The 23901-nt window shown below is 45.5% G+C and overlaps 1 protein-coding gene across 1 annotated transcript in view; it reads right to left on the reverse strand.

The window, feature by feature from the left end:
* The window catches only part of mfap2 (microfibril associated protein 2), a 46723-nt gene extending 38339 nt beyond the window's left edge, over positions 1-8384 (reverse strand). The window contains exon 1 of the mRNA XM_080215014.1: positions 8248-8384. The gene's annotated coding sequence lies outside the window, so the exon portion shown is untranslated. The remainder of the gene's footprint in view (positions 1-8247) is intronic.
* Positions 8385-23901: the final 15517 nt, after the last annotated feature.

Genomic DNA, 23901 nt, shown 5'->3' on the forward strand with positions numbered 1-23901 from the left:
CCTTCCTAAGATACTACAGGTAGCATTTATTGCCCAGGTTTACACGTCCTCAATAAGGTGTTGGTGAGCAACTTTCCCCAACCGTTGCAGTCCTTCTGATGATAGTATTTGGTGGTAGAAGCCGGCTTTAACTGAGCGGCTTGTTAGGTCATTCCAGAACGCAGATAATAGTTAACCTCATTGCTGTGAGTACCAGACCAGGTAAGGATGGCAGATTTCCTTCCCTTAAGGACCTTAGCAAACCAGATGAGTTCTTTTACAATAATCCGCCAGTATCAAGGTCACTATTACCAAGACAAGCTTTTTATTCAGGATAAAAACTGATTTAATAACTGAATTTAGTTTCTCCGGCTGCCATGTTGGGGTGTCTCTGAATCACTGCTCTAAATCTCTAGATCACCAGTCCAGAAGCATAACCATTATATACTCCCAAACTGCATAAGCAAAGCAAGGGCTACTTTTACTGATTGGTGGGTCATAGGGCAGCACAGTGGCACAATCGTCAGCATTGCTGTCTCACAGCACCAGGGACCTGGGTTCAATTTCAGCCTTGGATCACTGTCTGTATGGAGTTTGTATGTTCTTCCCGTGTCTGAGTGGATTTGCTCCAGGTGCTCCAACTTCCTCCCACAGTCCAAAGATGTGCAGGTTAGGTGGATTGGCCATGCTAAAATTGCCCCTTAGTGTCAGGGGGATTAGCTAGGGTAAATACATGGGGTAATGGGAATAGGGCCTGGGTGGGATTGTTGTCCGTGCAGGTTCGATGGGCCAAATGGCCTCTTTCTGCATTGTAGGGATTCTATGATTGACAAGCCGGGGCCAATTTAAAAATATCACTAAAAGAAGTGAGCTTAGGAGAAATATTCTGGATGCAGCGCTGTTGCAGAAAGGAATGGGAGATCAGTGACCAGGGAGCATGGATTTAAAGTGATTGGTAGAATGATTGGAGGGGAGATGAGGAAAAACATTTCCATCCAGAGGGTTATGGGGGTCTGGAAGGCACTGCCTGGGAGGCTGGGAGAGGCAGAAATCTTCAACTCACATAAAAGGTGTCTGGGTTTGCACCTGGGCACCTGCAGGACTCGGACCAAATGATGGAAAGTAAGAATAGGCTGAATGGTTTGTTTATCAGCCACCACACACACAGTGAACCAAGTGATCTTTCTCTGCTATAAACATTCTGTGATTCCAATAGTGACATGGAGCTGTTGATATTTACATTTAAGGGAAAAGGTGATAAATATTGCAACAATAGGGCCTGTGGAAGAAAGCAGATCTTGGATTTGGATTACCGTAGCAAAATAAAAGTGTTCTGTGTTCTCTGGTGTGTATCCAAAACTCACACGTGATACACAAGGAAATATAAACATATACATGATCCAGACCTCTCCCCTCCACCCTGATACCCTGACAGTGCCTGAAAGCACTGACTCCTTGCCCAAGTGCCCCTGTAGGCAGCCAGTGCCTGCTGCCTTTCCATCAGGGAACACAACTCAACCCTGGCTTGATATCCACGCACTTCTCAGCACAGGTCTCTGAACAGCAAGGGGATCTGGGACCCCCGGGTGGGTTGGAGCTGGGTGGGGTGAGGATTTTCCTCACCCAGGGCCCAGGGCACTCTTGAGTACTGTCTTCACATGAAACCACAGGAAATCTCAGCAGCCTGACCTCCTCTTCTGGGTACATACGGGGCAGGACACAACTAGAGAGAGAGAGGCACACAAACTCCTGAGGAAGGAGGATGCTGTGGAAGAACAGAAAGGTGCGAGATGCAGCAGACACTGCCTCTGGGCTGATGGGTCTAAATGACCTTCTGTTGTCCCTGTCCCTGCCCTCGCACAAAATCCCAGCAGCTATCTTTGAGGCAGCTATTTGGGATTTTCAATTCTCGCTCCATATTCTGCCCCCACCAGTTCTCTCCTCTGGTGCCAAGGTTCTGACCTATCCTTCAGCTGGCCCAAGTTTTACTGGTTTTTAAAAGCAAATTACTGCGGATGCTGGAATCTGAAACCCATTTTCTCTCCTTACAGATGCTGCCTGAGATTATCCAGCATTTTCTCTCTTGATTTCTTACTGGTTTTTACTGGCTCATTGCAACCTTACCAATCAACCCCAGTATATTCATCTCTAACTAACTTCAACCGCTCTGTCTGAGCAAACTTTCAGCCCCTTGGGCAGCATGGTGGCACAGTGGATAGAACCAGTTTAGTGGTTCAAAGCTGGGTGGCATGGACAAGTTGGGCCAAAGAGCCTGTTTCCAGGCTGTAAACCTCTATGACTCTGACACTGCTATCTCACACTTCCAGGGACCCGGTTTTGATTCCCGGCTTGGGTCACTGTCTGTGTGGAGTTTGCACGTTCTACCCACATCTGCATGGGTTTCCTCCGGGTGCTCCGGTTTCCTCCCACACTCCAAAAATGTGCAAGTTAGGTGCATTGGCCACACTAAATTGCCCCTTAGTATCCTGGGATGCATGGGTTAGAGGGATTAGTGGGCTAAATATGTGGGGTTACGGAGATAGGGTCTGGGTGGAATTGTTGTCGGTTCAGACTTGAAGGGCCGAATGGCCTCCTTCGGCCAATGAATGCTATGATTCTTATCCTCATTCCCATAGTTAATCCACACTATCCTCCATTTTCACTGCCCTGGCATTGGTGGCTACCAAACCCTTCCCTCTCAGGAATGCCTTTGCATAATTGCTCCAACTTATTTGTGGAACTCTTTGCTGCAGAAGGCTGTGGAGGCCGGGTCATTGAGTGTCTTTAAGGCAGAGATGGATAGGTTCTTGACTAATAAGGGGATCAGAGATTATGGGGATGAGAAAAATATCAGCCATGATTGAATGGTGGAGCAGGCTCGATGAGCCGAGTGGCCTAATACTGCTCCTATGTCTTATGGCCTCACCCCTGCTTTCAAAATCTTATTATAATCCTTTCTCCTCCATCCACATGGTTTGAAATGTTCTTTTCCACTGGGCGTCCATCTGTCTTCTCCACTGAACAAAGTGACATGTTGAGTGCAAGTTACTGATGAATAGAATCAGAACCCAGGTAACCTTCAGACTTCTTACTTCCTGGGTTTAAGGGTACATACTATTTTTAAGAAAGCAATAATCAATAAATTCAACAAAAATTACAGTGGTGACAGACCCTGGTGGGGCACTGGAACTAAAATAAAACATCAAAAAGGGTATTAGTAAATTAATCAAAATGTTATTCCTGAAAGGGAGGGTGATGATGCACCCTAACCTACCCCACACTGTGCGGCCCACTGGTCATGGAAAGCCTGAAGCGTGTTGGTGGACACCGCATGCTCCCTCGCCAAGGTGACTCCAGCTGTGAGCGTAGCCATGGTAGAGGGGCGGACAGTCAGGTTGGACAACCGCCCATTGCCCAGGCCAGTTGATGTCCAACTTGGCCAATCCAAGCAGCAGGTTTATATGAGTTTAGATTGCACATTGTCAATTTATCTGGCACCTTCAGAGATTCACAATATTCTAGTGATTTGGTCGTATTCACACTCTTAAGTCAAGAGGATTCATGCTGTGGTTATTTATTGCATTGGTTCTTCTGGAATCTCACAGTTGTTTCTGTTTCTCCAGCAGGCTATCCCAGTTATGAGGAGAGGTTGTATGTTTTGGTTCCCTCTCCAGCCATATGCGCACTGTCTGGATTTCTGCATTGGCTACCTTCTTCAGTGCCCTGAAATCGCAGGTATGTCCAGTATCCAAGACATAATTAGTGAGCTGTGTGTTAGCGCAACTCGATCTCTTTAACCTTGTGCTTAACCCTCTCTCCACTCACATTGCCTGTACCTTTAAGACTTGATTACCTATAAAGACTCGCATTCCAACCATTATCTTGTAAATTGAGTTTGTGTCTTTATATGCCCTGTTTGTGGACTGAAATCCCATTCACCTGATGAAGGGGCAGCGCCCTGAAAGCTAGTGGTTTTTGCTACCAAATAAACCTGTTTGACTTTAACTTGGTGCTGTGAGACTTCTTACTGTGTTAGGTCAACTCGGCCAGGGCACCAAGAGTGTGAGTGCATGTCGGTGAGCTTGTGTGTGTGTCTGTGAGCGTGTGTGTGTGTGTGTGTCTGTGAGCGTGTGTGTGTGTGTGTGTCTGTGAGCGTGTGTGTGTGTGTGTCTGTGAGCGTGTGTGTGTGTGTGTCGGTGAGCTTGTGTGTGTGTGTGTCTGTGAGTGTGTGTGTGTGTGTCTGTGAGCGTGTGTGTGTGTGTCTGTGAGCGTGTGTGTGTGTGTCTGTGAGCGTGTGTGTGTGTGTGTCTGTGAGTGTGTGTGTGTGTGTGTCTGTGAGCGTGTGTGTGTGTGTCTGTGAGTGTGTGTGTCTTGCCAGGATTCTACTGAAAAATCCACATGTGGGGGTTGAGTGAAGGCCAATAAATCTGGCTGAACAGTAACAGTCCCTAAAAATCCCAATGCCAATCCCAGACTTGATGGGCCAAAGGACCTCTTCTGCATTGTATGAACCTATGACACTCTTATCTGATCTCGCACATGAGGAGTAGCCACTTTGGTGAGGGTGGAAGGATATGGGACTGAAGGAATCAGAATCTACCTTTGATTATGCCAAGGTAGAGGTGACCACAGGCAACTTTACACCTTTATACTTTCCAACTTTGGGATTCTGGAGGAGAGAATCCAACAAATTGTGTTATCAAATTCCACCATTTTCTTACGAATGGGCCTTGTACTTTTAACTGAGAGCTCTAAGACAAGGCGTTGCCAAATTTCTTAGCATCCGGTTTCCCCAGAAGTAAAGAAAGCTGCTTTATTTCCTCAGTATGATGTAGTGAGCACTTTACAAAGGAATGAACCACAAAGTCAACCAGGAATACAGCTGCCTCGGGCAAGCTAACAGTTCAAAGTGATTCCTGAAGAGGGGGAGGGACGAGGGATCACTCAGAAGCAGCCACAGGCAACAAGGAAGCTGCACCAGGCTGCACAGCAAAGAAGGGCCACAGTGGCTTCAGAAGAATCATCTGCCTTGCACACAATGGGTGGCACGATAGCACAATGGTTAGCACTGCCGCCTCACAGCGCCAGGGACCTGGGTTCAATTCCTGGCTTGGATCATTGTCTGTGTGGAGTTTGCATGTTCTTCCTGTGTCTGCGTGGGTTTCTTCCCACAATCTGAAAGATGTGCTGGTTAGGTGCATTGACCCAAACTGGCACTGGAGTGTGGTGACTAGAGGACTTTCACAGTAAGTTCTTTGCAGTGTTAATGTAAGCCTTACTTGTGACTAATAAATATACTTTACTTCATACTGAGAGTTTAAAGTTTATTTGTTGGTATCACAAGAAGGTTTACATTAACACTGCAATGAAGTTACTGTGAAAATCCCCTAATCGCCACACGCCGGCACCTGTTCACATACACAGAGGGAAAATTTAGCATGGACAACGCACCTAACCAGCACGTTTCTCAGGCTGTGGGAGGAAACCCATGCAGACATGGGTAGAACATGCAGACTCCGCATGGACAGTGATCCAAGCTGGGAATCGAACCCAGGTCCCTGGCGCAGTGAGGCAGCAGTGCTAACCACTGTGCCACTGTGCCGCCCAATATCAGAAGTCAACAACGCACCGCATTAGAGCATCTTGGTACTGTAAGCCACTTGCTATCAAAGAATTATAAAGTAGTACAGCACAGAAGAAGGCCATTTGGCCCATTCAGTCTGCAGCAGTTCAGCTTAGACCCATTCTCCTTGTTCTTGAGTGACATTTGTAAATTTCGAAATAGTGCTGTGTACATTTGAGTCATTAATGTATATCAAAACCAGCAGTGTTTCTAGGAATGAACCCTGCTGAGTCCCACAGGATATCTCCTCAAGTCTGAAAAACAGCCAGGTACACACCCATTCACCACAACTTACTTGTCCATCCCTTAGTCAATCTTATATCCATACTATCTATCCTTTTTTTTAACCTGCAGGCTCCAATATTGTCAAACACATTTTATCAAACACATTTTATAAGTCCATATACACAACATCAGCTGCACTGTCCTCACCCAAAGTCTAACTTGTAATTACAAAGCATTGTTCGTGCCCCAAAGGCAGAGCATTATAAAACTTGACACCCTCATCAACAAATTAAACCAAGAGAGACATGCTTTGCCCTGAACAAATCTGTGCTGGCTCTCCTTCACTTGTTCATTTGTCAAGTCTCTGTTTATTTTCTCCTGGAATATTATGTCCCAAAGTTTGTCCACCACCATCATTAAACTGACAGTAATTGCTAGATTTATCCTTCGCTCCTGCTTTGAACAATGTTATAACAATTGCAACCCTTCAGTTCCTCTGGCACCATCCCAATCCTGAAACTCTCTAACAGTGCTACAGGTATACCTACACCACATGGACTGCAGCAGTTCACAACAGCGGTAAGGGATGGGCAATGAATGCTGGGCTAGTTAGCGATGTCCACATCCCGTAAAAGAATCCTTTCTTAAATAAGTTGTTATTTACCCTGTTTAGGATCTGGTTTTGATACGATCAGTGAGCTTCCTGTAAGGTTTAGGAGACGGGTGCATATCTTTGATATCATGTGCATCCCACACTCCACCATTGGCAGCTGTGCCTTAAGCTGCCTTTGCCCGAAGCTCCGTAATTCCCTCCTTAAAACTCTCCTGTAAAATAGCTCTTGAAACTCACTCCAAAGATGTGCAGGTTATGTGAATTGGCCATGCTAATTGTCCCCTAGTGTCCAAAGATCATCAGATAGAATTCCTACAGTGCAGGAGGCCATTTGGCCCATAGTGTCTGTACCAATCACAATTCCACCTAGGCCCTATCACTGTAACCCCATGTATTTACCCTGCTAGTCCCTCTGACACTAAGGGGCAATTTAGCATGGCCAATCCACCTAACCCACACATCTTTGGACTGTGGGAGGAAACCGGAACACCTGGAAAAACCCACACTGACATGGGGAGAACATGCAAACCCCGTACAGACAGTCACCTGAGGCCAGAATTCAACCCGGGATCTGTGAGGCAGCAGTACTAACCATTGTGCTGCCCTTGTGCAGATTTGGTGGATTGGCTATGCTAAATTGTCCCTTAGCGTCCGAAGATATGTGGGTTATGTGGATTAACCATGGTAAATACACGGGGTGATGGGGAGAGGGCAGAGGAGAGAGGGCCTGGGTGGGATGCTTTTTTTGGATGGTCGGTGCAGACTGTATGGGCTGGATGGCCTCTTCCTAAATAGTAGGAATTCTGTGGGTCATTGACCAAGCTTTTAGTCACTTAACCCAATATCTCCTCAGGTGACCCAATGTCAGGTGCTGCACAGTAAAACTCCTGTGATGCACTTTGGGACATCTTTACAACGTTAAGAGGTGTTAAGATGGTTGTTGACAACATGATGGGGCAAAACGTGCCGGGCATGATTTAGAAGCAACATCTCCATTGGTAAAATGGAGCCGATCCTGTGGGAGATCCCTGGATGAGATTCCAAGCCCTTTCAGGGCAGCGAGCCAGTTGTGTGTCACTGAGGAGCCTCACGGTTCAGCTTTCTCTGCAGGAGCCTTGCTGTGTTCTGGCAGATCTGCAGTCGCTGGAGCACACATCTGGGTGTAATTATTGAGTATCCTCCAACCCTCTCCCCATCCCCACACACACACACACACACCTCCCCCACCTCCAGCTCCAGCTCCCAGAGAGAACAAAGAACTGTGGCTTCTGACTTGCCGTTTTATTTTTCAAGCATTCTTCACTTAATTTTGCTTTTCCAAGCGTTTGATTTAACTAGGAAGCTACACTTCACCAAAAGTAATATCTATATCAATCAGGCTGAAGTGTTTTTGGGTGGGCAGTTAGAGAGAACACCAGACTCTACCATACTGGAGCCCAGAATTCCCACCTCACAGGGTAATTCCTGCCTTGTCTCTAACTGGGACAAAGAAAAAAGTTTTACACAAAACGCACTCTCGCTACTGCCCTGATTTCCCCCACTCCCTCCTCATTTACAGTAAATCTGTACCGCTCCCTGGAGGTTCTAACTTATTTCACAAACAGATATCGTGTTCCTATACGAAAGCCTTTGAGATTCCAGCCGGAGCTTGATGTGATCGCAAGAGTGCAGGAAAAGTACAAAACAGGAGGACAGGAGTTAGTGACCGGTCTACATTTGGGGGGTGTGCTGAAGGCAGATTGGCTCGCCACGCACACACACACACACACTTTTAAATTCTAGTAATATATACATTGATCTTTCTTACCAGATCCGCTTGTTGGAACTTTCCAACTGCTCCCCCAGTAAAAGTCTGATTAAAACACACTCCAGATGGTACACCAACTCCTGCCCCTGACTCAGGACTCCTCCGGGTCTTAAAGCCTGGGTTATTTAACTGCCGTTTAAACTCCAGTGAGGAGGGGAACGGGAGCAAGCAAATGAGTAAAGGCTTGGTGACTCTGGCAACTCACTGAGGCGAGGCGTCGGCAAGAATGTCTCAATCACTCATTCCACAGTCCCACCTCTATCGATCACTGATTCGATCACACACTTTCTTGTATGGATGTAGTTGTGGTCAGTACATCATCTAACTGCTCAATATTGGCTATGTGAGTCTAGGTGGTCAATCTTGATCGGCTATTCAACCAAACAAGTCTTCACAACTGAGCCCAATTTTGCCAACATAAACTGGCTGGAAAAGTGAGTGAATGTTGGGAGCGAGGAAAACGTTTTTTTTTAGTTTATTTCGTTCAATTTCAGTTTATTTATTAGTGTCACAAGTAAGGCTTACATTAACACTGCAATGAAGTCACTGTGAAAATCCCCTAGTCACCATACTCTGGCTCCTGTTTGGATACACTGAGGGAGAATGTAACATGGCCAATGCACCTAACCAGCACGTCTTTTGGACTGTGGGAGGAAACCAGGGCACCAGGAGGAAACCCACGCAGACACTGGGAGAACGTGCAGACTCCGCACAGACAGTGACCCAAGCCGGGAATCGAACCCAGGTCCCTGGAGCTGTGAGGCAGCAGTGCTCACAGATTTCTTTCAGCCTTCATTTTGGATTCTTTCCAAACCAAACTTTCCAACAACTTGCATCTCATCAATTTTGTGGTGTCAATGCATCGTACATTTTCATCCTCCTCCCTGGGGCATGGTTTACAGTTTTATTGACTCCGAGCCTATGAAAGGTAAATATTTGTCTGGCCACCAGGGAGAACATCTCTGCTCTTCTTTGAAATAATGCCAGGAATCTTTTATATTCACCTGAACCCAGCACAGTGGTACAGTGGTTAGCACTGCTGCCTCACAGTGCTAGGGACCCGAGTTCAATTCCCAGCTTGGGTCACTGTCTGTGTGGAGTTTGCATGTTCTCCCCATGTCTGTGTGGGTTTCCTCCGGGTGTTCCAGTTTCTCCCACAGTCCAAAGACATGCAGGTTAAGGTTGACCAGCCATGCGAAATTGCCCCTTAGTGTCGGGGGATTACCAGGGTAAATATGTGGTGTAATGGGGAGAGGGCCTGGATAGGATTGTCATTGGCGCAGACTCGATGGGCCAAATGGCCTCTTTCTGCACTGTAGGGATTTTATGATTCTATGACAGGTAAAGACTCATCTATCCTGTACCACACAGTTGGGATGCTTTGTTGCTTACAATACATATGCTCCCTACCCCTCTCAAAACCATGGGCGGGTGAAAAAATAGGGAGGAAGTTCCTGGACTTTCACCCATGATGATGAAGGAATGGAAATACAGTTCCAGATCAGGATAGTGTTTGACTTGGTGCAGGGCTTGGAGGTGGCAGAGGCCTCCTTGTGCCGCTAGGTGACGGATCTTTTGCCAAAGTATTGATCCAAAGCTAAGCTGCTTCTTGCTGTGGTCAGGATACCTCTCAAAGACTCTGGTCACTGGCTAGCACTGCTGCCTCACAGCACCAGGGACCCAGGTTTGACTCCAGCCTTGGGTCACTGTCTGTATGGAGTTTGCACATTCTCCCCATGTCTATGTGGGTTTCCTCCAGGTGCCCCGGTTTCCTCCCACAGTCCAAAGATGTGCAGCTTAGGTGAATTGGTCATGCTCAATTGCCCCTTAGTATCTAAGGATGTGAGGTTAGGGGGATTAACCATGGTAAATATGCAAGGTTACTTGAGGAGGGGACTGATTAAAATGCTCTGTTGGTGAGTCAGTGCAGACTTGATGGGCCAAATAGCCTCCTTCTGCACTGTAAAGATTCTATGATTCAAAGCACTGAACTTTGAAGAGAGATTGATAATACTTAGATTCTACACTCTTTGGCTGAATATAGAGTCAGACAGTTATTGCAGAACCCAAGGAGGATATGAAGGGATTCCATGGAATACCAAGTGGGTAGAAAAGATTAACCCAACATCATCTAGAGTGCAAACCTGGCTGCAGAACGGGAAGACAAACTGGCCAAGGAAATATGAAAGGCTGCTGTTGACATCTGAAATGGAGTAGAGAAGCAGATATACGTCGCTGTGCACATCCACAGATCAACATAGTGAAAACCCGTTCACCGGTGACAAAGACATTGGTTTTAGGTCCAGGGACATGGAATATAAAACCAAGGGGATGTGATGAACTGGTACAGGACCTTAATTGGGTCTCAGTTAGCTTGGGTAAGCCAGTATAGTAAATTAGGACATCTTTCACTGAAGTTGAGAAGGTTAGGGAATGAATTAAATGTCACCAGGATTGTGACGGGGTATATAATAAGGTGACAGATTTTCCCCACTGGTCACCGGGCAGTAACAAGGAGGCACCAATTTAAAATAATCGCAAAAGGGAAGAAGTGGAGAGTTCTTACAAATTCAGTGTGGATAGATTGTAGAATTCTGTGACAGTGTTATAAGATGTGGAGATGCCAGTGTTGGACTGGGGTGGGCACAGTAAGAAGCCATAACACCAGATTAAAGTCCAATGGGTTTATTTGAAATCACAAACTTTCGGAGCACTGCTCCTTCGTCTGAAAGCTCATGATATCAAATAAACCTGTTGGACTTTAACCTGGTGTTATGAGACTTTTTGCAGTGACATGAGTCCATACATTTTTGGATATTGGAAGGTGATGTATATTCGAGAATATGGAGAGTGAGCAGTTAGGATGTTTATTCTCTCAGCTGGACAGAGAAAATTTCAAGGTTCTATTTCAAAAAGGTTATCCCCAATGTCCTGGCCAATATTTGCCCCCGGTCAACAACACCACCAAACCAAATTGATCACTGATCACATTGCTGTTTATAAAAAGTTGCTGTGCAGAAATTGGGTGATAATTTTCTCAAATTGCACATTGACTACACTTCACAAAAAGATTTTATTGGCTGTAAAGAGCTTTGGGAAGTGCCGAGATTGTGAAGGGCGCTATATAGATGCTAGTCTTTATTTCTTACGGGCTTTTATTGTGCTGGGAAAACCAATGAAGTCAGAAAGCATTTCACCACAAGACGAATGACGAAACAGCACTTGGTGAGAACTAAAACACAAGAGACAGCTCAATGTTGTGACAGGAAATCATAGCTGTATGGAGAGAGAGATGAATTAACTAATAGTAAATATCAGGTATTCACAAATTGTGGGTGGGATTTTCTGGCCCCCCCCCCCCCATGCAATGGCGGTGGAAGCTCCTGGAAGGGTGGTCACTGTCAGCAGAACCAGAAGATCCCACTGGCAGGAATGGCCAGAAAATGTCTGCCAAGACCTGCAATCCCAGTTCAGGTCGTAGAATCAATAACAGGGACAGCACGGCACAGTGGTTAGCACTGCTGCCTCACAGCGCCAGGGACCCGGGTTCAATTCCAGCCTCCGGTCACTGTCTGTGCGGCGGCTGCACGTTCTCCCCGTGTCTGCATGGGTTTCCTCCAGGTGCTCTGTTTTCCTCTCACACTCCAAAGATGTGTGGGTTAGGTTGAAAGGCCATGCTAAATTGACCCTAGTGTCAGGGGCCAAGCAGGGCAAATATATGGAGTTACGGGGAAAGGGTCTGGGTGGGATTCTTGTTGGTGCAGGTTCAATGGCACAAATGGCCTCTTTCTGCACTCTAGGGATTCAATGGAGGATGTAAACACCCCTCCTTCCAATGTGGAAGGACGGACAGTGTCCAACCCTGTCTTTGCCTGCACACCTCTTGGTGTCTCTGTTTGATATCCTTTTCTATTGATATCCTATTGCCTAATGCCTTCCCTGCCGACATGGAAGGACATATTATCAGATGAAAAAAACTCGTTAACATATCAAGACTGAAATCCAAGGCAAAGGTATGGTATGTAAGAAGAGACAGTGGCGTAGTGGTAACCTCACTGCACTAGTAATCCAGAGACCCCAGGGTAAAGCTCAGAGGACCCAGGTTCGAATCCCACCATAGCAGGTGGTGAAATTTCAATCACAACAGGAGGGAGATCTGGCTGGTGATTGCTGCAATTGGAGACACCAGCTCTGGGCCAGAGGCTTGCGGCTCTAGAAATTCCAAAGCAGACCCAGCCCTGCAAGCAAGACATCAGCAGAGAATCATCCCACACTACTGGCAAGGGACAGCTTAATGCGCAGTGTTTGTGACAGACTTTGCCTATCCAGAATTGGCATGTTCACCCATGGAAGCAAGTGCAGCGGAAGATCTCAACTGACCTCCCCAAAGTTCTACAGCTGTCCAAAGATGCGCAGGTTAGGTAGATTGGCCATGCTAAATTGCCCTTTAGTGTCAGGGGGACTAGCACGGTAATATGTTACAGGGATAGGGCCTGGATAGGATTGTTGTTGGTGCAGGTTTAACAGGCCAAATGGCCATTTTCTGCATTGAAGGGATTCTATATATTCCAATCAGCCATCTCCGATACCAAACCATATTGATCTATAATGTGCAAACTTTAATCATTATATACTGAATATTTATTATATGTTGCTTTACAGCTGTTTAGTTTCTTTTTGCACCTGGGGTTCATTTTCAAATTTAATAACTGGGTCGGTCACTTTGGAAAATACTTGGCAACCATTGTTGTACATTCCGATCTTTGTCACCTGTGTTTCAGAGTAACACACCATCTTGTGGTGATAATGTCACATTGCAGCAATATCACAAAAGCACATTGACTAAACTCAATGCTCTTTGTTTAAGGATCTGTAGGAGTTTAGTTATGGGAAGCTGGATGTAGCTTGTCCACTGATTCTGTCCCAGTCTTGGAGATGGAAATGTGTTGTTTTAGTTTGTCAAGGAGGGCATCATGATAGCAGAAAGACGGAAATTACAATATCCTGGCCATTTGGCAGAATGAGGCAGGGATTTACAACTGGACTGACCCCTGTAGATTTGTACGAAGGCTTAAGCACAATCCTTTAATAATAGATCTGCAACATTCCTCTATTCATGGAACCAATGGCCATTGCATTTCAAAACCATTCATTGCACAAAACAATGCAAAAAAATATAGTTTGGCACGAACAGCCATCCTTGGTTCATTCCCCATGGCAATGCCTTGACCAATCAGATTTGACCTGCCTATTTTGAATGTTTACAAAAACTTGGCAGTTAACAGTTCCCTGGTGCATTCTCCATGGCAATGCCTCAACCAATTAGAGTCCACTTGCCAACTTATCAAGCACTCTCTTCTCATGCAGCAAGAATTGTTGTTCCCTTTAAGATTCAGTATTCTTGTGAAGCTGTCCTGATGAGTGCAAGACAAAAAGCTTCAACAGCATGTAACTTTTCTCAGAAATCTTACCAAACAACTATTCGACTTAAATTATTGTTGCGAGAGCAGCTATTGTCACCTATACACAGCAAACTTACTCCAGAAAAACACTTTAAGATACTTCACAGAAGCAGCAAGGAAACATGGACACAGGCCAAAATAAGGGGATATTAGGAGGGGTGATTAAAAGCTTGGCTTGAGAGGTTGCTTCAGGATGGATCTTATAAGAGGACAGCGAAGTAGAGAAGCACAAGAGGGGGAATTCTGGAGTGTGGAACTTGGTAACTGAAGTCATGGTGGAAGGGATTAGCTTGCTGGGGAGGGTTGATGCAGGTTGCTAAGATATTGGAGTTAGAGGTATTGGGGTGGTTATCTTTGTTCATGGGATATGGGTGTCACAGGCTGGCATTTACTGTCCATCCCTAATTGCCCTTGAACTGAATGACTTGTTAGGCCATTTCACAGGGCTGTTTAAGAGTTAACCACATTGTTGTGGACTTGGAGTACATCTGTTAAGTTCGTTTTTCAAGGGACTCTTCCGTCCTTGATACAAAGGCAAACACCAACCACTGTCCGATTCAAAAGTTCTTTATTTTTCTGACATATGCAAGCTGGCAAGCCTTTGCTATGTAACTTTCACTTAGTGCTGGGAGTCAGGTAGCAAAGGCACGCTGAATAATGGGACAATCCCTCTTTACGTAGCTTGTGCAATCCTTCCGATCACATGCAATCTGATACAATATAACTAATTACAATACCCCCTTTGTTCTAGTCAGGTTAACGATATCTTAGGTCATAATATCACTATGTTGAAAGAAAGAGAACTGTTAAAGGGTAAATTCATTAATCACAGATGTCTTAAGCTTGTCATTTTGAAATCAAGTTCTTAGTTGCTTGAGATGTTAACCCCTTAATTTCTCACAGGTGTGATCCAGACAGGGCAAGGATGGCAAATTTCCTTCCTTGAAGAGACATTAGTGAACCAGGTGGGATTTTTTTAACAGCAATCAACAGAAGTTTCACGGTCATCAATAGAATTCTAGTGACGATGCCACTGCACCACCTCCTCCCCTTATTTTTGTAAGAAACCTGTGGAAAGAGCAGGGGGAGAAGTTTTTAAGGAGATGGCTGATAATGGAGAATCATTCCCAGTGGTTACCTTATCTCTCTACCATTAGTAATGACTGGTTTTAGCAGAGGAATGTCAATCCCAGCAGAGTTTCAGGTGATGGATGGCTAACCACTTGTGTGCTAAATCCGCCTATCTCTCTCCTCCCTTTTAAGAGGTGGGGCGGCACGGTGGCACAGTGGTTAGCATGTCTACCTCCCAGCATCAGGGACCCAGGTTCCATTCCAGCCTCAGGTGACTGTCTGTGTGGAGTTTGCACATTCTCCCCATGTCTGCACTGGTTTCCTTCAGGTGTTCCACTTCCACACGCTAAAATTGTGCAGGTTTGTGTGGATTAATGATGGTAGATGCATGGGGTTACAGGAGTGTGGTAGGCCTGGATAAGATGTTCTTTGATGTGGATATGCCGACGTTGGACTGGGGTAAACACAGTAAAAAGTCTGACAACACCAGGTTTTAGTCCAACCGATTTATTTGATAATAAACACACTAGCTTTCGAGGGGTTTCCCTCTTCTTCAGGTGAATGGACAGTTCTGGCCTCAGAGAGAGCATATAAAGCACAGACAGTTTACAGATTACTGATTAGAATGCAAATCTTTACACCTAACCTGCTGTTCAAGTCCTAAAGTGGCTGACAATGTGTGTGGAAGGAGCACTGATCACAGGTTAAAGAGTATTGTCTCCAGACAGTACAGTAAGTGAGATTTTGCAAACCCAGGCAAGTCATGGGGGTTACAGGTAGTGTGACATGAACCCAAGATCCCTGTTGAGACCGTCCTCATATGTGCGGAACTTGGCTATCAGTCTCTGCTCAGCAACTCTGCGCTGTCGTGTGTCGTGAAGGCCGCCTTGGAGAATGCTTACCTGAAGGTCAGAGGCTGAATGCCCGTGACCACTGAAGTGTTCGCCAACAGGAAGGGAACAGTCTTGCCTGGTGATTGTCGAGCGATGTTCATTCATCCGTTGTCGTAGCGTCTGCATGGTCTCCCCAATGTACCATGCTTCGGGACATCCTTTCTTGCAACGTATCAGGTAGACAATGTTGGCCGAGTTGCAAGAGTATTTACCCTGTACCTGGTGGATGGTATTCTCATGTGTGATGATGGTATCCATGTCGATGATCCGGCATGTCTTGCAGAGGTTGCTGTGGCAGGGTTGTGTGGTATTGTAGTCACTGTTCTCCTGAAGACTGGGTAGTTTGCTGCGAACAATGGTCTGTTTGAGGTTGCGTGGTTGTCTGAAGGCATGAAGTGGGGGTGTGGGGATGGCCCTGGCGAGATGTTTGTCTTCATCAATGATATGTTGAAGACTCCGGAGAAGATGTCGTAGCTTCTCCGCTCTGGGGAAGTACTGGACGACGAAGGGTACTCTGTCCACTGTGTCCCGTGTTTGTCTTCTGAGGAGATCGGTGTGGTTTTTCGCTGTGGCGCATCGGAACTGTTGATCTATGAGTTGAGCGCCATATCCTGTTCTTATGAGGTACACAGTAAATACTCTTGCAACTCGGCCAACATTGTCTACCTGATATGTTGCAAGAAAGGATGTCCCGAAGCATGGTACACTGGGGAGACCATGCAGACGCTACGACAACGGATGAATGAACATCGCTCGACAATCACCAGGCAAGACTGTTCCCTTCCTGTTGGCGAAGACTTCAGTGGTCACATGCATTCAGCCTCTGACCTTCAGGTAAGCATTCTCCAAGGCGGCCTTCACGACACACGACAGCGCAGAGACTGATAGCCAAGTTCCGCACACATGAGGACGGTCTCAACAGGGACCTTGGGTTCATGTCGCACTATCTGTAACCCCCGTGACTTGCCTGGGTTTGCAAAACCTCACTTACTGTACTGTCCGGAGACAATACACATCTCTTTAACCTGTGATCAGCGCTCCTTCCACTCACATTGTCAGCCACTTTAGGACTTGAACAGCAGGTTAGGTGTAAAGATTCGCATTCTAATCAGTAATCTGTAAACTGTCTGCGCTTTATATGCGCTGTCCGAGGCCAGAACTCTCCATTCACCTGAAGAAGAGGGAAGCCCCGCGAAAGCTAGTGAGTTTACTATCAAATAAATCGGTTGGACTAAAACCTGGTGTTGTCAGACTTTTTAAGATGTTCTTTCAGAGAGTTGGCACAGACTCGAATGGCTGAACAGCCGCCTCCTGTACTGTAGGGATTCTATGGTTCCATAAATCCACCTCTTTGACCAAGTTTACCTTTTCTGATATTTCCTTGTGTGACCCAATGTCAATTCTTGTGTGGCAATACAAGTCTTTGGGATTTTTTTCCACATTAAATGTGGTTGCAAGTGCAAATTGTTGTTGCTGTTGTCTGCTCAGAACTGTTGTAATTGTAGCTTTAGCATCAAAAGAAATCTATTTCCCCTTCAGCTTGTCTGTATTATTTGTGTGTGGAATGCCTTAACACAAGTAGCTATTGAGGCAAAGAAACCTATTGTAACAATTTAAAATGATATTGGATACCTTACAGAAATCAGAAAAGAGGAGGAGAATAGATTGGAATAGATATCTCCAATTGGAAAGCAAGGGCCATTTGAATATCTGGGAACAGCTGGAGAATGGTGATCTCCTCCTGTAGCGTTAGTCAATGATTCCTCAGAGATTTCCTGAAACCAGCCAACTGAGAGTGCGCACGCACACACACACACACACACACACACACACACACTCAACCAGCAGAGGGTACACAACAGCCTTTACCACAGAGCTGTAGAATCATGGAATGGTTACAGCACAAAGAGGCCATTTGTCCCATCTTGTCCGTGCTGTCCTCAAGAGGAACTCAGCTGGTGTCATCCCCCCAGCCTTTCCTCAAAGCCTTGCATCCAATTTCCTCTTGAAAGCCATGATTTGAATCTGCCTCAACCAGGGCAGTTTATTCCAGAGCCTAACCACTCACTGTGTAAAACAAAATATATTTCCCCCAATGTCACCGTAGGTCTCTTTGCCAATCAGCTTAAATCTGTATCCTTTGGTTCTTTCCACCAATGAGAACAGTTTCTTTCTCCGCTCTGTTCACCGCCCCCTCCCCTCCATGATTTTCAATACTGAAATAGTATAAAATGAAGTTTCATCATAACTTCCTTTCCCATGTATTATACTTCTGAACATAGAGCTCAGAATCCTGGACTTCCCCAACCTGCCCTGCCACCATTAATGATTTGTGTATAGAAAGCCCCAGGTTGTCCTCCTTCCTCTGTGCCACCTTTTAAAATGTCACCCTTTATTTTGTGTTGCCTTTCCTCATTTTTTTCAAACAAAGTGAATAACTTCACACTCCTCTGCATTAAATTTCACCTGCCAGGTGGCCTGTCTATACCTTCTTGAAGTGCATCGCCGTTCTCCTCACGGTTTGCAATACTATCAAGTCATTTGTCACCGTGCCATCAAACATTGAAATTGTGGCCTGTGCACCCAAGCCTCGACCATGAGCAGAAATCGAGAAAACCAGTGGCCCTGGAACCAAACCTGGGAAACATTTCTCCAGTCTGAAAAACAACTGTTCACAATCAAACTCTGTTTCCTCTTACTCAGCCAATTTTGTATTCACACTGCTATTGGTAGGTCTATTCTAAGAGCTTTAACTTTGCTGACAAACCTGTTATGTGGTCATTTATCAAGCGCCTCGGACATCCATGTAGACAACATCAACCATAGTGCTTGTGCCAACTTTCTCTGTTACCTTGTTGAATAACTCAAGCAATTTAGTTAAAAACAATTTGCCTTTAACAAATGTATGCTGGCTTTCCTCAATTAATCCACAAATGTGCAAATGATGGTTAATTTTGTCCGAAATGATCATTTTTCAAGTAAGAAACCTCACAACACCAGGTTAAAGTCCAACAGATTTATTTGGTAGCAAAAGCCACTAGCTTTCGGAGTGCTGCCCCTTCGTCAGGTGAGTGGGAGTTCTATTTACAAACAGGGCATATAAAGACACAAACTCAGTTTACAAAATAATGATTGGAATGCAAGTCTTTACAGGTAATCAAGTCTTAAAGGTATAGACGATGTGAGTGGAGACTGGACAGTTAATGAGATTTTGCAGTCCAGGCAAGTTGTGGGGGTTACAGATAGTATGACATGAACCCAAGATCCCGGTTGAGGCCGTCCTCATGTGTGTGGAACTTGGCTATCAGTCACTGCTCAGCAACTCTGTGTCGTCGTGTGTCGTGAAGGCCGCCTTGGAGGACCCGAAGATCAGAGGCTGAATATTTGGAGGCAATAATCATCTCTTTAACCTATGCTTAACGCTCTCTCCACTCACATTGTCTGTACCTTTAAGACTTGATTACCTGTAAAGACTCACATTCCAATCATTATTTTGTAAATTGAGTTTGTGTCTTTATATGCCCTGTTTGTGAACAGAACTCCCACTGACCTGGCGAAGGGGCAGCAAGCACTCCGAAAGCTAGTGACTTTTGCTACCAAATAAACCTGTTGGACTTTAACCTGGTGTTGTGAGACTTCTTATTACCTTCATTCATTGCTCACTCCACATTGCCTGAGGGCAGTTGAGAGTCAACCACATTGCTGTGGCTCTGGAGTCACATGTAGGCCAGACCAGGTAAGGGTGGCAGATTTCCTTTCCTGAGGACATTTGTGAACCTAATGGGTTTTTCCGACAATTGGCAATGGTTTCATGGTCATCATTAGATTCTTACTTCCTGATATTTTTTATTGAATTCAAATTCCACCATTTGCCATAGCGGGATTCGAACCTGAAAGTTCCCCAGAACATTAGCTGAGTTTCTGGATTAACAGTCTAGTGATAGTATCACTTGGCCATTGCCTCCCCGCATAGAACATGATGAGTGCTCCATGTGTCTGAACTGCCTTATTACTTAGATGATTAAACGTAAAACCTAAATTTGAAAAAAAGTCTCCCATCTATCTTCTAACCAGCTATATCTCCTGTTCTAAGTTACTAAAAAGTCAACCTTTTTTAGCTTAATTATCCTCTAATATTTATTTTTTAACCTTACCCTCGATCTGATTGATTAATTGTGCAATGATTTTAATTATATGATAAAATATCAAATTGGGTTTAGTCTTAGTCTTTTACATCAGTTATTTGTTCAAATCTAAAATAATTAGGCAGTTTCCCTTCTTCTAAAATCTAGTTATCATCATGTTTAAACTATGAATTTTAATTAATGCCTCAGGGCCTGCCTTTAACAACGTGCTTAGCCTGATTGAAGTCTTTATTTTCATAGCTCCTAGTTTGAATGAGTGCTTCAGCTTAGAGATCAAAAAAGTGAAACACTCAACCAACCAACCTGTTTTCCTATGAGGCCACAACTTGATTTTCTTCTTCGAAAGCTGTTGCACTGTGCTAAATCACCTGAACAACAGTACCCCCTGTCCCCCACTTGTACCCTGTTCCTCCTTGTATTCCCCTTTCCTCCACCTTCTATGCCCCCTTTGTACACCCCTCGTACACCCCACCTGTTAATTCCCCTGTACCCCCTTGTATCCCCATCCCCCCTGTACCCCCTTGTATCCCCATCCCCCCTGTACCCCCTTGTATCCCCATCCCCCCTGTACTCCCACTGTATCCCCATCCTGCCCTTGTATCCCCCACCCCTTATATTTCCCCCCCACCACCCCTTGTATTCCCCCCCACCACCGCTTGTATTCCCCCCCATCACCTCTTGTATCCCCCCCACCACCCCTTGTATTCCCCCCCACCACCCCTTGTGTTCCCCCCACCCCCACCAATGGATCCCCTCTTACGTCCCTCCCACTGTGTCCTGCCCATATACCGTCCCTGTATCCAGCCTGCCATTGCTGTGCTCCTGCTGCTGGCCTCGCTTTGCTCTCCTGCTGTTCTTTTATTCTTGCTGCGTTCCTTCAGTTTATCAGGCAGCAGAGGGTGCAGATGAGCTGCGTGGATTCCTTCCCTTTTCAGTTGTGTTATTTTCCCTCTGCCGTCAATTATTTTGCCAGCTGAGCATGACGTGCACCTATTTCACAGACCACAAACTGAACTACCCAGAATCCATGCAGCTGATGGGTGCAGAGAGCATTTTCCTCCCATTTAGAGACACGCCCTACTTTTCCCCGCATTACAACAAGTGACTGTATTTCAATAGTTACAGCACAGAATGGGCCATGCGGATGGTTGCGGCCAAGCTAGCCTTCTGTAAAAACCAGCTCAGCTAGTCCCATTACCACCCTCCCTTTTCCCCCGACACACTGTAAACCTTTTCTCTTTAGGTGCTTGCCAAATTCTATTCCGGATCTACCTCCACCACACACAGGATATTCAGATTCTAACCACTTGCTGCAATAAAAAGTCTTTTTCCTCATCTTGCCATTGCTTTGCTCACCTCCTAAGTATCGAACTTTATCCTCTTAAGGATCCCAGATTTTAATCACTCAGCCCGTCGAGGCTATGTATTAGGTTGTCCAGGCCTTAAGCTCAGAAATTTCTTCCTTAAAACCCTATACCTCTCTGTATTTACTTGCTCCTTTATGACACTCATTAAACCTACCTCTTTGACCAAGCTCATGGTCACTTGACTTAATATCTCCTTCTGTGGCTTGGTGTCAAAACACTGTGAAGAACTTTGGGACATTTTTTTGTTTGGGTTTTTGCTATCCATGGTGTGTACTGCTTAGGCAATCTTGTAGAAGTTACACAGAAGTCTTTATTAACATTACTAAACTATGTACATATTTGCAGGTGAGGGTACAGGTATGCAGGGGGCTTCAAACATGCTCTTCCATGTTTGCATCTAATTCTACACTGACCGAAACTCTAGCTCAAGTGGGCAAAACAATGGCATAGTGGTTAGCACTGCTGCCTGACAGTGCCAGGGACCCAGGTTCAATTCCTGTCTTGAGTCATTGTCTGTGTAGAGTTTGCACATTCTCCCCGCTGTCTGCGTGGGTTTCCTCCGGGTGCTCGATTTCCTCCCACAGTCCAAAGATGTGCGGATTAGGTAGATTGGCTGTGTTAAATTGCCCCTTAGTGTCAAAAGGACCAGCTAGGGTAAATGAATGGAGTTACAGGGATAGGGATCGCGGTTGTTGTAGAATCGATGGGCCAAATGGCCTCCTTCTGTACTGTAAGGTTCTATGATCCAGGTGTCTTCTTATATCACCAGTCGGTGGTACTGTACTCAGTTCCAGGTTGACCGTTAATCCTTCCACCACAATTTTATTACATTAAAGGCGCTATATGAATACAAGTTGTTATTGTTGTGAGGGTCAAAAATTGTCATTTGTGGGAAAAGGAAGGCAGGAGGTAATCCTTCACCCAGAAGTTAGTTGGAATACAGAATATTTTCCCACAGGGAGTGGTCGAGACAGAGAAGATTACATGTTAAAGGGAAAAGCGGATAAACATTTGGAATAGAATATAGGTCTGTGGTGAGAGAATAATGTGGAAATGCCAATGTTGGACTGGGGTAAACACAGTAAGAAGTCTCACAACATGAGACTTTGAATCCGAATTGGCACTCTGCATCAGCTCCTCCACCAGCTACTCCCCCACGACTATGGCATTGCTACAACTGCCTCAGTACTGAAAGCCAACAACTGCCAGTTTCCAGATGCAATTTTACAACTCATCTGCTTCATCCTGGACCCCAATGTCTTCACCTTCAACAATCAGTTCTTCATCCAGACACAGGGAACAGCCATAGGGACCAAATTCGCACTTCAATATGCCAACATCTTCATGCACAGGTTCGAACAAGATTTCTTCACCGCACAGGACCTTTAACCTATGCTATACACTAGATACATCGATGACATTTTCTTCCTTTGGACTTATGGTGAACAATCACTGAAACAACTATACGATGACATCAACAAGTTCCATCCCACCATCAGACTCACCACGGACTATTCTCCGGAATCGGTTGCATTCTTGGACACACACATCTCCATTAAGGTCAGTCACCTCAGCACCTCACTGTACCACAAGCCCATGGATAACCTCATGATGTTCCACTTCTCCAGCTTCCACTCTAAACATGTTAAAGAAGCCATCCCCTACGGACAAGCCCTCCGTATACACAGGATCTGCTTAGATGAGGAGGACTGCAACAGACACCTCCAAACGCTGAAAGGTGCCCTCATAAGAACAGGATATGGTGCTCGACTCATCGATTGACAGTTCTGACGCACCACAGTGAAAAACTGCACCAACCTCCTCAGAAGACAAACACGGCACAAGGTGGACAGAGTACCCTTGGTTGTCCAGTACTTTGCCGGAGTGGAGAAGCCACGACATCTCATCCGGAGCCTTCAACATTTCATTGATGAAGACGAACATCTCACCAAGGTCATCCCCACACCCTCACTTCTTGCCTTCAAACAACCGCACAACCTCAAAAAGACCATTGTTCACAGCAAACTACCCAACCTTCAGGAGAACCGTGACCACAACACCACACAACCTTATCACAACAACCTCTGCAAGATTTGCCAGATCATCAACACCATCCACCAGGTACACGGTACATATTCTTGCAACTTGGCTGATGTTGTCTACCTGATATGCTGCCGGAAAGGATATCCTGAGCCATAGTACATTGGGGAGACCATGCAGACGCTATGACAATGTATGAATGAACACCGCTCGACAATCACCAGGCAAGACTGTTCTCTTCCTGTTGGGGAACATTTCAGTGGTCATGGGCATTTGGTCTCTGATCTTTGGGTAAGCATTCCCCAAGGTGGCTTTCACGATACATGACAGCGCAGAGTCGCTGAGCAAAGACTGATAGCCAAGTTCCTCACACATGAGAATGGCCTCAACCGGGATCTTGGGTTCATGTCACACTATCAGTAACCCCCATAATTTGCCTGGATTTGCAAAATCTCACTAACTGTCCTGTCTGGAGACAATACACATCTCTTTAACCTGTGCTTAATGCTCTCTCCACTCATATTGTCTGTACCCTCAAGACTTGATTAGCTGTAAAGATTCACATTCCAACCATTACTTTGTAAATTGAGTTTGTGTCTTTTATATGCTCTGTTTGTGAACAGAAATCCCACCTTTGGAGCAGCGCTCCAAAAGCTAATGGCGTTTGCTACCAAAT

Source organism: Carcharhinus amblyrhynchos, chromosome 30 (genome assembly GCF_965287045.1).
Source record: "Carcharhinus amblyrhynchos chromosome 30, sCarAmb.v2.hapA, whole genome shotgun sequence".
NCBI lineage: Eukaryota > Metazoa > Chordata > Chondrichthyes > Carcharhiniformes > Carcharhinidae > Carcharhinus > Carcharhinus amblyrhynchos.